General features: G+C 33.2%; 1 protein-coding gene across 4 annotated transcripts in view; it reads right to left on the bottom strand.

Annotated features, from left to right (window-relative positions):
* ADAMTS6 (ADAM metallopeptidase with thrombospondin type 1 motif 6) overlaps nt 1-15,206 on the bottom strand; it is a 304,096-nt gene that overhangs the window by 150,827 nt on the left and 138,063 nt on the right. The gene's annotated exons all lie outside the window — the stretch shown is intronic.

Genomic DNA, 15,206 nt, shown 5'->3' with positions numbered 1-15,206 from the left:
TTAATTTTTCCTTCCTCATCACTCTTATTCAATCAAGAATTGAACCCTGCTAATTTTATCTCTTTAATATATCTTTAATCTATCCAAATGACATCATCCTATTTCCAATCCTCATTATCTCTAACCTGTACATCAGGAATGTTTAGAAGCCATCCTAGAGCCAGAGGGTTTGCCTTCAACCCAAGGTTAACCATTTAATCTCTTCATCTCATTTAATTCATCTGCATAATGAGGAAAATATTTATTTTGTGCATTCACTGTGCTTAACATACTTCTGGACCACAACAATGACCCTCTAAAATAATATTAATAGTATTAATTTAGACAACTGCAGCAGCATGTTCTCCTCTGTGAAAGTCAGATTTCACATGGTATCTATAGTGACCTAATCTAAAATGAAAATCTGACCATACCATCTCTATTAAAAATTACTCAGTGACTTTCTACTGTCCTAAGAGATAATGCACGAGTTCTTTATTACATATATAAGGCCCTGTATCATCTATTTCTTATTTAGCTCACCAGTTTCATCTCACAATTTCTTTTTTTTAGGCATTTCCCATCCAGCATCATTAACTCCATGTAGTCATCATGATGCATCATGATCCTTTATATTTCAGATGACGTTGCTCAAAAAAATTGCCAATGGAGAATTTTAATCCAGTGAAAATATCCTTTAAAAGTGAAAGTAAAATAAAAGTTTTTCAAATATATAGAAGCTCAGAGAATAAGTTGCCAGGAAAACTACATTATAAGAAATGATAATGGAAGGTTTTCAGGCAGAATGAACATAATAGATGAAAATAGGATTTCCATGAAAGGATAAAAAAAGAACCAGAACTGGTAAAAAATATATATATGTATGCAAGCATAAAACATATTGTTTCTCATTTTTTAATTTTTCTAAAAAAAATAACCGTCAAAAGCAAAAATAACAAGGACTTGTAGGATTTATAATACACAAAGAACCAAAATATGTGACAATAACCAAAGAATGGAAAGAGAAAAATGAACTATATCTTATGTGACAAATGAAGTTCAACAATTTTATTTTAATATAAACTGATAAATTAAAGATCCACATTGTAAACCATAAAGCAACCACAACAGATAGATAGGTAAATAAATAGATAAAGGAGGTATAGTTAATACGCCAATAGTGAAGATAAAATGACATATTTTAAAGTAATTAATTAAGAAAAAATGGAAACAAAAACAGATAAGAAAAACTAGACAACAGTGCTAGGTTAATGACTAAAACTCACTAATTACATTAAATGTAAATGAACATAAAATACAATTAAAAAATAGAAATAGTTAAACTGGATTAAAAGCGAAACCCAACTACAAATTATTAAAAAGAAATCCTCTTTAAATATAAAGAATAAGGTAAACTCATAGTTAAAGAATCAAAAAAACCAGACCATGCAAACAATAAGATGAAAGCTAGAATCACTATATTAATGACACAAAATAGATTTCAGAAAAGTGATGTTAACAAGGATAAAAAGAGATGTTTTATAATGGTAAAGAATCAATTAATCAAGAAGATATATTCTAATTATGAAAGCATGTAATTATAAAATTTCAAAATGTATGAAGTGAAACTTAGTAATGAAAGGAGAAATGGACAAATCTATACACTGGTTAAGATTTCAAAGTTCTCTATTAAAAATGGATAGATCAACTATAAAGAAAACATGTAAGAATACAGGAGACTTAAACAACACTATCAAACAAATGGATCTAATTGAGAATGCTAGAACATTCCACCCAACAATAACAAATAACAATTTCTTTCAAGGATACAAGATACATTCATCAAGATAGATAATATAGGGGCACCTCAGTGGCTCAATGGGTTAAACCTCTGCCTTTGGCTCAGGTCATGATCCCAGGGACCTGGGATCAAGCCCTGCATCAGGCTCTCTGCTCTGCGGGGAGCCTGCTTCCCCCCCTCTCTCTGCCTGCCTTTCTCCCTACTTGAGATCTCTGTCTGTCAAATAAATAAATAAGAATCTTTTAAAAAAATCTTTAAAGATAGATAATATAATGGACCATAAAGCAAATTTCTATTAGAAGATCGAAATAATGTAATATACTATTTGACCACAATCCAAGAAGAAATCACACACAAAAAATACAGTCTGAACTAAATGAAAATGGAAATACACAATAATGAAATGCTAAAAAAGAGCCTATAAAGAAATTCATAACTTTAGGTCTTATGAAAGATGGGAGATGTAAAATCAATGAACTAAGCTTCTACTTTAAAAGTATTTTTTTTAAATGGAGGAAATTAATCCCAAAGTAAGCATAAAAAAGGGAATAAAATAAAGAGCAGAAAAATAAAATTTTTAAGTGAGCATGCAAAAGAGAAAAATCAATGAAATCAAAATGTTTTTTAAAAGAAAACAATAGAATTTAAAAAGCTAAAGCTATTTTGATCAAGAAGAAAGATGGCAAAGTAGGTAATTCCCAACTTTGGTCCCCTTTATAGAAAAAACAACTAGCAAATATCCATAGGTAAGACACTATTGTGAGGATCTCAGAACTCAGGGGTGAGGAAGATGCATCCCCTTAAACAACAAAAAAATAAAAAAATTAAAAAAATACGAAAAACTACATTCCAGTGGAAAGAGGAACAGTTTTACTTTGACTACATCCTCCTTCTTTCAGACCCACGCAGCACTGCACCAAGAGGGTCCCCCTGAGCCTATAGTTTCTCCAATGGAAAAAAGAGAACCCAACTAGATAGAGATTACTCCTTAGTAGAGATCCCCACCAGTGGCTCAAGGCAAGTGCACATCTGAGCCAGTGGCTCAACTTGATCAATAGTTCTATTAGGTTTGGCCATGGACCCATTCTAGAGACCCCCCCACATAAGTAAGCAAGTCACCGGATCTCACTACTGCTGAGCACAGCCTCCAGCACCACTTGACCAGGAAGGCTGGGCAGTGATGCCAGCCAGCCATGCAGCACATATGACAGCCAGCCTGGCAAGAAGGCACATCAGTAGCCCCACAACATCGTTGTCTATGAAAGAATGAAGAAATAAATGTCTTCCTCAACTCACTGATACCAATGCAAAGATATAAAGATCACAAGGAATCAAGTACATTTCTACAATCTAAGGACACGAATAAGTTCTAATAACTCCAAAGAAATAGAGATCTATGAACGGTATGACAAAAAGCTCAGAGTATTTTCTTAAAGAAATTCAGTGAGCTGTAGGAAAACACAGATAAATAACCAAATGAAATTAAAACTAGAAAACCAATTCATGAACAAAATGAGAAGTTTAACAACAGAGACAATTTAAAAACAAACAAACAAAAAACACAGAAATCCTGGAGCTAAAGAACACAATGACTGAAGAATTCAATAGAGAACTTCAATAGCAGACTCAACAAAGCAGAAGAAAGAACCAGTGAATTCAAAGAAAAGTCCGCTGAAATCTCATCAGAGAAGGAAAAAAAAAAGAATGAAAAAGAGTGAAAAAAGCCTATCTGAATAACAGGATGCTATCAAAAGAAATTATCTATACATTTTTAGAGTCCCAAAAGGAGATGACTGAGAGAAAAGGGCAGAGAGCTTATTTATAGACTTTATTGCTGAGAACTTCCCAAATCTGGAGAGAGTAAGAAGGAGCACCTGGGTTGCTCAGTTGGTAGAGTTTCTGACTTGTGATTTTGGCTCAGGTCATGATTGTATGGGTTGTAGATTGAGCCCTGCATCAGACTCTGCTCAGTGTGGAGTCTGCTCCTGATTCTCTGCCTCTCTCTCTCCCTCTGACCCTTCCCAGGTTTGCACTCCCTCTCCCTCTCTCTAAAATAAATATATAAAATAAATTCATTTTTAAAAAGCAGTAAGAAAAGAATTCCTCACATACAAGGGAACCCCCATAGATTATCAGCAGATTTCTGAGGAAAACCCTTGTGACTATGAGAGCCTGGGATATACTTAAAATGCTGAAAGAAAAAAAAAAAACTGCCCACTAAGAACACTTAACCTGGCAAAGCTGCCCTTCAAAAATGGAGTAATAAAAATTTTGCAGGCCTAAAAAAAGATGAAATTGTTTGTCATCATTAGACTTGTTTTTCAAGAAATGCTTAAAGAAGTTCTTCAAACTGAAATGAGAGGATGCTGATAAATAACATGAGAACACAAGGAAAACATAAAATATACTGGTAAAGTATATAGACAAATTCAGAATTATATAATATTATAATATAAAGGCTAAAGAATAAAATAAAAGTATAAAAAATAACAATAGCTACAATAATTTAATTGATATGACATACAAAAATGTAGATTATGACATAAAATGTAAAATATGGTGAGAAAATTATTAAAGGAGAGTTTTTGTCAGGAATGGAAGTTAAGTTGTTATCATCTTACAACAGACTATTAAATCTATAATATGGTTTATGTACATGTCATGGTAATCACAAAGATACACAAAAGATAAATAAAAGGGAATCAAAACAAACCACCACAAAAAAATTATCCATTCACATAGATAGTAAGAGAGAAAGAAAGAAACAAAGGGATTACAAAAGAGCCAGTAAACAAATAATAAGATGGCATTACTAAGTCCTTAGATAGCAATAATTACTTTAAATGTAAATGGATTAAATTCTCTAATCAAAAAACTTGGGAGTGACAAAATGGATAAAAAAATAAGACTGACCTATTCACTGCCTATATGAGACTCACCTCAGCTTTAAGGAAAAAATAGGTGCAAAGTGAAGAGATGGAAAAAGATATTCCATGCAAATGTAAACCAAAAGAGAAGAGAGATAGCTAAACTTTTACCAGACAAAACAGACTTTAACTCAAAAGCTGTAATAGGAGACAAAGTAGGTCATATATAATAAAAAAGGGGTCAATCTATAAGGAGGATTTAAAAATTGTAAATATGTACACACCCAACACTGGATTCCCAAAGTATGTAAAACAAACACAAATGGAATTAAAACAAGAAATAAACACAGTATAATAACTGCTGGAGATTCTAGTCCATAATAGAAGGAGATGAGATGCCCTTTAACAGATGAATGGATAAAGAAGATGTGGCACATATATACATGGAATATTATTCAGCCATCAAAAAGGATAAATACCCACCATATGCACTGACATGGATGCAACTGGAGGGGATCTGCTAAGTGAAGTAAGTCAGGCAGAGAAAGATAATTATCATATGGTTTCACTCATCTGTGGAACATAAGCAAGAGCACAGAGGACCATAGGGAAAGAGAAGGAAATCTGTAGGGAGAGAAATCAGAGATAGGGATGAACCATGAGAGACTATGGACCCCAGGAAATAAACTGAAGGTTTCAGAAAGGAGGGGGTAACAGGGCGATGGGTATTAAGGAGCGCATGTGTTGTGATGAGCACTGGGTGTTACACGTAACTAATGAATCATTGAACACTACATCAAAAACTGACATACTATACAGTGGCTAACTGAAGATAATAAAATAATAAATTAATTTTGAAAAATTGTTCGGGATTCTAATACACCATTTTCAACAATGCATCACTTAGAAATGAAGAAACACCTGAGTGGAACTACACTTTAGACACTATACAGATCTTTCTTTCCAATATTAGCAGAATACACATTCTTTTCAAGCACCCACATAACATTTACCAGGATACATCTTACAATAGGTTACTACAAAAGTCCTAACAAATTTAAAAATATTGAATTTACAATAGCCAAATTATGGAAGCTCTCCAAGTGCCCATTGGCAGATGAATGGATAAAGATGTGATATGGATGAATGATATGGAAGATGAATGGATAAAGATGTACACATACACACAATAGACTATTATTTAGCCATAAAAAAGAATGAAATATTGGCCTTTGCAACAACATGGATGGAGCTAGAGTATAATGCTAAGGGAAGTAAATCAATCAGAGAAAGACAAATACCATATGATTTCACTCATATGTGAAATTTAGAGAACAAAATAAACAAGCAAAGGGGAATAAAAGAGAGAGAAAGAAACCAAAGAACAGACTCTAACTATAGAGAGCAAATGATGGTTACAAGGGAAGAGGTGGATGGGGAATGGATGAAGTAGGTGAAGGGGATTAAAGAGTACACTTATCATGATGAACATTGACTAATGTACAGAATTTCTGAATTACTATATTGTACACCTGAAATCAATATAACACTGTGTGTTAATTATACTGGAATAAAATTAAAAACTTAATAAAAAAATAATAATTTGTATATAGTACCTATGCATATTATCCATTAACAAAAAAACCCACAATGGATGGAATAGAAAAATTTGAATTTCAGTTATGATGGGATTGCTGGGTGTTGATACTTTTGACTTCTACACTTGGCACAATAATAAACATTTTCTAAAAGGAGTATAGATTGTATTTGTAATAATAATTGTATGCCCTAAAAACTTTTTTAATACTGAAATCATTTCAAGACTCTGTTATTAGATAGTAGTACAATAGTAAGAATCAACAGAAAAAAAAAAGTGAAAATCACAAAAACATGGAAATTCACAAAAACAACACACTGTTGAACAATCAATGGGTCAAATAAAGAATCAAAAGTGTAAAAAAAACCTACTTAAAACAAAAAAACTACTTAGACAAATGTAAGTGGAAAACAGCATACCAAACTTACAGTACTAGCAAAAGCAATTCTAAGAGGGACGAGTATAGTGATAAACGCTGATATTTAAAAAAAAAAAGGGGAGGGGATCTCATTTCAAATAAACAATCTGATTTTGTGCGTCAAGGAACTAGAAAAAAAGGAACAAAATAAGGCCAAATTTTGTAGGAAAAAATAACGAAGATCAGAAAAGAAATGAGAGACTAGAAAATCAATAAAAAATATCAGTGAAATCAAGAGGTGATTTTTTTTGCAACGACAAGCCAAATTGACAAAACTTAGAGTAACTAGAAAAAAAATTAAATAAATATAGACGGGACGGCTGGGTGTCTCAGTTGGTTGGACGACTGCCTTCGGCTCAGGTCATGATCCTGGAGTCCCGGGATCGAGTCCCACATCGGGCTCCCAGGTCCACGGGGAGTCTGCTTCTCTCTCTGACCTTCTCCTCGCTCATGCTCTCTCTCACTGTCTCTCTCTCAAATAAATAAATAAGTAATCTTTAAAAATAAATAAATAAATAAATAAAGACAAAAATGAAAGAAAAGACATTACAATCGATACCACAAAAATACAAAAATGATAAGGGATAATTACAAACAATGATACATCAACAAATTAAATAAGATAGAAGAAAAGGAAAAATTCCCAAAACCATAACCTACTAAGACTCAATGAAGAAGAAATAGAAATTCTTAACAAGTGCAGAGACAGATTAATAACCAAAAACCTCCCCAAAAAGAAAACCCAGGGACGATAAATTCACTGCTGAATTCACATTTAAAGAATTATTGCTAATCCTTCTTAAACTCTTCTAAAAAACTGGAAAGAAACAAATCCCCCCAAAGTCTTCCACAAGGAACCAGCATTTCCCTATGGCAAAGCCAGAATACATTCAACAGAAGAAAACTATAGGCCAATGCCCCTGATCAATATAGATACATAAATTTTCAACAAAATTTCCAACAAAATTTTCAACAAAATCAGAAAAATGAGTTTAACAATACAAAGATGATCTTACCCTATGATCAAGTAAGATTCATCCCTGAGATGCAAGGATGACTCAATACATGTAAATCAGTGTGATACATCACATTAATAGAATGAAAAATAAAAATCATATGAGGATCTCAGAAGATAAAGAAAAAGGATTAACAAAATTCAATGTCCCTTCATTTTAAAAACTCTCAACCATGTGGGTATATAGAAGTAACAAACCTTGACATTATAAAAGCCATATATGACCAGCCCATAAGTATATTATAATCAACAGTGAACTTTAAAGCTTTTCCTCTAAAATCAGGAAGAATATCTAATCAAGAGTATCCTCTATACACCCACCTCTCCTATTCAACATAGTAAGTCCTAAGCAGACGAATCAGGCAACTAAAAGAAATGAAAGGCAAACTATCTCTGCTCAGAGATGACATGATCTTATATAGAGAAAATTCAAAAGACTCTACCAAAAAATGGTCTGAATAAACAAATTCAGTAAAGTGCAAACTACAAAGTCAACTTACAAAAATCAGTTGTGTTTCTATACGCTAGAACAATGAACAATCTAAAAAGAAATAAAATTATACCATATACAGTAGTATCTGAAACTATAAGATCATTAGAAATAAACCTAAGCAGGGCACTGATTTATTTGAGAAAGAGCAAAAGAGCATAAGCAGGGAGAGTGTAAGAGGGAGAAGGAGAAGCAGGCTCCCCACTGAGCAGGGAGCCTGCTGCGGGGCTCCATCTCAGGACACTGGGATCATGACCTGAGCCAAAGGCAGACTCTTAAGTGACTGAGCCACCCAGGCACCCCTAATTAAGTTTTTTTAACCTAGTTAAATTTTTTTTTTTTAAAAGAACTACATTTAATCAAAGAGGTAAAAGACCTGTATACTGGAGACAATAAGCAATTGATAAAAGAAATTGAAGAAAACAAATAAATTTGAAGATATCTCTTGTTAATGGATAGGAAGAGTTATTGTTAAAATGTTCAAGCTCCCCCAAACCATCCATAGATGTGTGTGTAATGTATATTTATATATCACATTATAATAAAAAGGACTATATGATATTTATATATCATATTCACTCATAAAAAGGACAAAAACCCTGCCATTTGTTTCCATGAGGATGAACCTTGAGGGCATGAAGTAAAATAAGTAAGATCAAAAACCAATACTGTGTGATTTCACTTACATGTAATTTTAAAAAGCTGAACTCCTAGAAACAGTGAGTAAACTAGTGGTTGTCAGAGACTAGGATGTGAAGGAAATGGGGAGATATTCAAAGTGTGTAAACTTCCAGTTATACAATGAATAAGTTCTGAAGGTCTAATGTAGAGTATTGTGACTATAGTTAACAATACTGTATTGTATACTTGAACATTGCTAAGAGAGTGGATCTTGAATGTTCTCAGCACACACACACAAAAAGATAATTATATGATGTGATGCATGTGTTAACTAACCTTATGATGGCAATCATTTTGCAATATATACATGTATCAAATCATCACTTTGTACACCTTAAAATTATACAATATTATTTGTCAATTATATCTCAATAAAGCTGGAAAAAAGAAATTAAGGAGAAAACACAAATTACAAATATCAAGAATGAATGGTGGAATAACACTATATGACAGACATTAAAAAGGCAAGAGAATATTATAATCAATTTGACAATTTAGTTGAAATAGTCTAAATACTTTGAAAGACAATTAATAAAAAAAATTTCAGAGGATTTAGATAATAAGCTATCCTATATTTAATTAATAAACTAAATTATTAATCAACAATCTTCCCATTAAAAAAATCCAGGCTCAGATGGACTCATTGGGGAATTCTATCAAACATTTAAGGAAAAAGTACCATCGGCCTTATCTATACAAACTCTTCCAGAAAATAAAACAGTTCCTAATTCAATATATATGACTATATTCTGATACCAAATCTCAAGAAATACATTAGAGGTGCTTGAATGGCTCAGTCAGTTGAGCATACGACTCTTGATTTATGCTCAGATCATGATCTCAGGGTCGTAAGATTGAGCCCCACATGGGGGCTGGACTAGGCATGGAGCCTGATTTAGATTCTCCCCCTCCATCTCCCTCTGCCCCCTTCCCCAACCTCACTCATGCTTTCTTGCTGTCTTTAAAAAACTAAAATTTTTGGGACGCCTGGGTGGCTCAGTCGGTTAAGCGGCTGCCTTCGGCTCAGGTCATGATCCCAGCGTCCTGGGATCGAGTCCCACATCGGGCTCCTTGCTTGGCAGGGAGCCTGCTTCTCCCTCTGCCTCTGCCTGCCACTCTGTCTGCCTGTGCTTGCTCTCGCTTCTCTCTCTATGACAAATAAATAAATAAAATCTTTAGAAAAAAAAAAAAAACTAAAATTTTTAAAAAGAAAAAACTACAACCAATTGTTTTAACAAATCATACTAAAATGACTAGATACTTGTGACAGAAAAAGAACCTCAACCTTTACTTTATACTATACAAAAAAATAACCTCAGAATAGATCATAGGTCTTCATATAAAAGCTAAAAGTATAAAACTTTACGCAAAAATACAGAAGAAAATTTTCACAATTTTGAAGTAGGCAAAGACATTTTAGGACACAAAAAAACACAAATCATACAAAGGAAAATTTTAAATTACATTTGATCAAAATTTTAAAAAAATTTTTTCAGAAAAAAACATTAAAAATGAATGGCAAAACCATTAAAAGATGAATGGCAAACAAAAGAGTTGGAGAAAATATTCACATTGTGTATATATGACAAAGATTTTTTTTACCAGGATATACTGAAATCTCCTGCAACTCAATAAAGAGACACTTCAGTTTGAAAAAACAAATAAACAAACAAAAAACTGTGGGAAAGGATTTGAATAAATATTCAAAGAAGATAATGAATAACAAATAAACATATGAAAAGATGCTGATCATCACTAACATCATTATCAGAAAATAGAATAATTAAAATTACAATCAGATGTCACTAAGATGTATAATAATGGCTAAAATAAAAAAACACAACCAAATGTTGGCAAGGATCTTGAAGTAATCATAACTCTCATAGATTGCTAGTGGGAATGCAGAAAGGTATACAGCCACTTTGAGAAATAGTTCATGGTAAAGTGAACCTAACATGTACCATACTACCAGCAGTACCATCCAAGAGAAATGAAAGTATATGTCTAAACAAATACTTGTATATGGATGTTCATAGCAGTCCTATTCATCATAATAGCCCCAAACTAGGGGGAAAAAATGTGGTATTTATAAGGAATACTATTCAGAAAAGAAACCAAAAAAGCTACTGATACACATAACAACATGGGTGAATCTCAAAATCTTTTGTGCTAAGGGAAAGAAACTAGATACAAAGAGTACCCCTTATATAAGTTGACTTAATTGGAACTATAGAAAAGACACGTTTAATCTATGGTGATAGAAAGTATATCCGTGGCTGTCAGAGCCCAGGGAAAAGGGGAGTAGAGTGGAGATTGATTGTAAAAGGGAACAAGGAAACGTTTTTAGGTAATGAAAATGTTGATATCTTAATTGTGGTAGGTAAATGGTTATATACATTTGCCATAATTCATTGAACTACACACAAAAGTATCTTTAGTGTATGTAAATTATACTTAAATGATATTTTAAGATGTACTCAAGGGATGCAAACTCTTCCAGAACACACAGAATACTTCTTAGACTAACATTATTTTGATACCAAAACTAGACAAAGGCATTAAAGTCCCAAATACGGTCTCAAATACTAGTTCCAAATTCTAAAATTTCCTTGGTGTATTAATTAGCCTTCTGTTATGAAAGTATAGCCCTGATCAAGCATTTAGAGACACCTAGGTATTTGTAGCAAGAAAAAGGAAATTCAGATTAAAGAAAATAGTAATAAGAGCTTCCTAACACAAGTAACTAATTTACAATTTTATCCTGAAGCCTGTCACATACCTCCTTTAAAAGAAAAAAAAAAAAAAAATCTCCTATCCCTATTGGCAAGACCAAACATTAATACTGATTTCCAAAAGAAAGACCAATATATATGTGCAGCTTTCACTAAAACATTTAACATTTCCATAACTTTTGTCAAAATCAGTTACAGTTCACTAAATCATAATTAAATATTAAATGAGCTAAGTCAACTAAAAGATTTATGATTGTAGTACCTATTCTTTTTTGCAAAGAAATATCAGACATCTACAATAGTAGAGAGAGTAGTATAATGAACTCCCATCCATACATTATCAAGATAATAAAATTCAAGATGTTACTATTCTTGCTTTCTCTCTCTCTCTCTCTCTTTTTTTAAAGGTTTTATTTATTTAACAGAGAGAGAGACAGCAAGAGAGGGAACACAAGCAGGGAGAGTGGGAGAGGGAGAAGCGTGCCTCCCGCAGAGCGGGGAGTCTGATGCAGGGCTTGATCCCAGGACCCTGGGATCATGACCTGAGCCAAAGGCAGCAACCCACATGCCCCATCTTTCTCTTTTTTTTCCTACTTTCTTTTAAAAGTAACTATCAAACATTCTGTCATTTCAGTCGTGCATACTTCAATATGCATCCCTAAAAATTATGAATATTTTTAAGATCTCTTTCTAAGATTATTTATTTTGGGGGTGCCTAGGTGGCTCAGTTGTTAAGCTTCTGCCTTCAGCTCTGGTCATGATCCCAGGGTCCTGGGATAGAGCCCTGCATTGGGCTCCCTGGTCAGCGAGAAGCCTACTTCTCCCTCTCCCACTCCCCCTGCTTGTGTTCCCTCTCTTTCTCTCTCTCTCTCTGTCAAATAAATAAATAGAATCTTTTAAAAACATATTTTTTGTTATTGTACAGTTTGGAAACATTAGTTTTCTCAGGATATAAGAAGTCAGGTTGAATTCTTCAACATCATACTTTTTTCCATTGATGAAACCTATAGCAACTACATAGTTAATTAAAAAATCTTTCAATGGGCATTCTTTTCTGTAAGGTTTCATTAATTACCTTTGGCTTATAGCTACATTAAAGCTAGACATGTTATTTAAATATAGCATAAACCTTCAATCTTTTATTTTACAAAAAAATTAATTTCTTATTTTCACAAAGGCACAGAGAGAAATAAAACTGTTGCTAATTTGATCCCCATACAGGTCACCAAAAAAAAAAAAAAAAAAAAGAAAGAAAGAAGAAAAAAAAAGAGAAATGGTCACTAAGGCCTAGCAAAAGAAAAAAAAGTTATCCCATAGCTGTTCAAAATAGATAGTATATCCATCCCTACACAAGTATACAGTGGGTGCAAAACCATATTTTACACACTGTAAAGAATACTAGAAAATCTTCCACTAGTCTAGTGATTCAGTGGGGGCACTTCTCAGTAACTCATATCAAATATTCTTCATTGCAGGGGTGCCTGGGTGGCTCAGTGGATTAAAGCCTCTGCCTTTGGCTCAGGTCCTGATCTCAGGGTCCTGGGATGGAGCTTGACATTGGGCTCTCTGCTCAGCAGGAAGCCTGCTTCCCCCACCTCTCTCTGCCTACTTGTGATCTCTCTCTCTCTGTCAAGTAAATAGATAAAATCTTAAAAAAAAAATTCTTCATTGTGATAAATCTGCAGATATCATCACATCACTTAACATCCATCCAACTAAATGATACAAGTTATAAAACTTCAATAAATTTAAACTGAAAACTATACTTGACATATTTACCATGGCTGTTGCTTTGTCTCAGGAAGAACAGGGAACACAGTATTTTAGGGATGCCATGAGTTGTGCCAGAGTTGACTTTTTAAGTTTCTTAAAGCTAAACACTAAGATCTTAAAAACAAGTAAAGGTATCCTCATTCATAAAAGAGACTTTCCCTAACTGAGCAAATAATAATTTGATATATCAAAAAATATATGTTAAACATACCCTTCCCAGGTTGTCTGGGGAAAAGGGAATGGAAGATACGGACATATTAATCAACTGGACATAGAAGGACAGCTGATTTTTTGCTTGTCAAATAACATTTTTAAGTGGAAGTATTTCTTCTGGCTCTCAATATAAAGCATTTTGTATATTCCCCCTCCTCATTTAAGCAGTCACATTATCAAACAAGAATTAGCTGTGAAATAAAGTTACTTCAAAGCATATAAATCCTAAAAGGTTAATTCATATTCTACTTCTCTTTCATAATCCCCTACATAAGGCATATGCCATTCATCTTAGGAAGAATTAAGAGGAATTACTCAAGAGACCAATAACAGCAACAAAAATCTAGCTGGTCAGTTAGAATCTTCATCAAAATAAAAGATACAAAGAGAGATAAACCCTTACCTTAGCTATTTAAGTACATACAAGAAGGAGACTTATAATGCATATGTTGACATTGACTAACTTGTGACTGCATAAGGTAACAGTGCTCTCATACACACATTATTCATCTGCTGTATGTTAACGTGTCCTAACCTTTCAATTTAATTGAATCTAGCAGAACCTATTAAATTCAGTCTGGTTGCATAAGATTATGACAGTCATTAATGAGCCAGACTTTTAAGTTCATTGAAGATAAACGTACTGGTTAGAAGGGCCTTCCCTTTTTGTTTCTTTGGCTATTTACTGCAATGAAAACTAGAATACCAATATTTCTGGGCCTTCGTTAAAAGTGTAACAATGACTTTTCCTCATGTCTGAATCAAATAGGTTTAAACTTGGTTACTCACCTTTATACATAAATCAACACTAATTTGGTAAAATTTAAATCACGATCTTCAAAATAATGCAACAGCTGACTCAATTTCACTCTCCAATTTGGAAAAAAAAAAAAAAAAGCTGAACTACAGATTTATCTCAGGAATGACCTCTGAGGCAAGCATATACTAAACATTCATTTTCATTTGTTCTTTTTTCCACATCCATTTCTCTACCAAAAAGCAGACTGTAAAGCTTAAATCATACAAATGTCAGGGGTTCCTGCAAGTAGGCTGCTTGTTTTAGTTGAAAATGTTTGACTATCCTTTTAAAGTTTTCAAAATTCTCTCCTTCCACATGAGCAGGCTTTTACATTTACTACTGCCTGTTGTTTGAAGAAAAGAAAGTAAGGATTTTATTGCTATGTGTGTGCGTGTGGGGGGATAGCCAAAGGACAGTTTGGGGCACAGAATTATTCAAAACAAATATTAAGAACTCCAGATACTCCTAAAATGTGATGAGAATGATCTCTCACTACTTTTTGTAACATCAGTTTGGACTGGGTTTTTGGTGTTTTTTTTTTTTTTATTTTTTTTATTTCAATGACATATTACACCTGAGAACATAAAAGTTACATAGCACTGATTGCACAAACTTTATGTCTGGAAAAAGTATGTTCACAGCTGTATGAAGAGTGAAAAGTCAAAGTAGATTTTATGGTAGTGGTATCAATGATAATTTTAAAATATATAGGTACTGTCATTTGAGGAAAAGAGATCATTTAAACAATTTAACTTCGAGGAACTGGGTGATAAGCAGACCATGCTAAAGGTAAATTATTTTAAATATATATAACAAAACTTAAGTGTGGTTCATTCACCAC

The sequence above is a fragment of the Mustela putorius genome, unplaced genomic scaffold (genome assembly GCF_011764305.1).
Source record: "Mustela putorius furo isolate JIRA1106 unplaced genomic scaffold, ASM1176430v1.1 tig00000145_pilon_pilon_pilon, whole genome shotgun sequence".
Lineage (NCBI taxonomy): Eukaryota > Metazoa > Chordata > Mammalia > Carnivora > Mustelidae > Mustela > Mustela putorius.
Note: the sequence above shows the minus strand (reverse complement) of the source record. Positions and strands in the feature narration are given on the sequence as shown.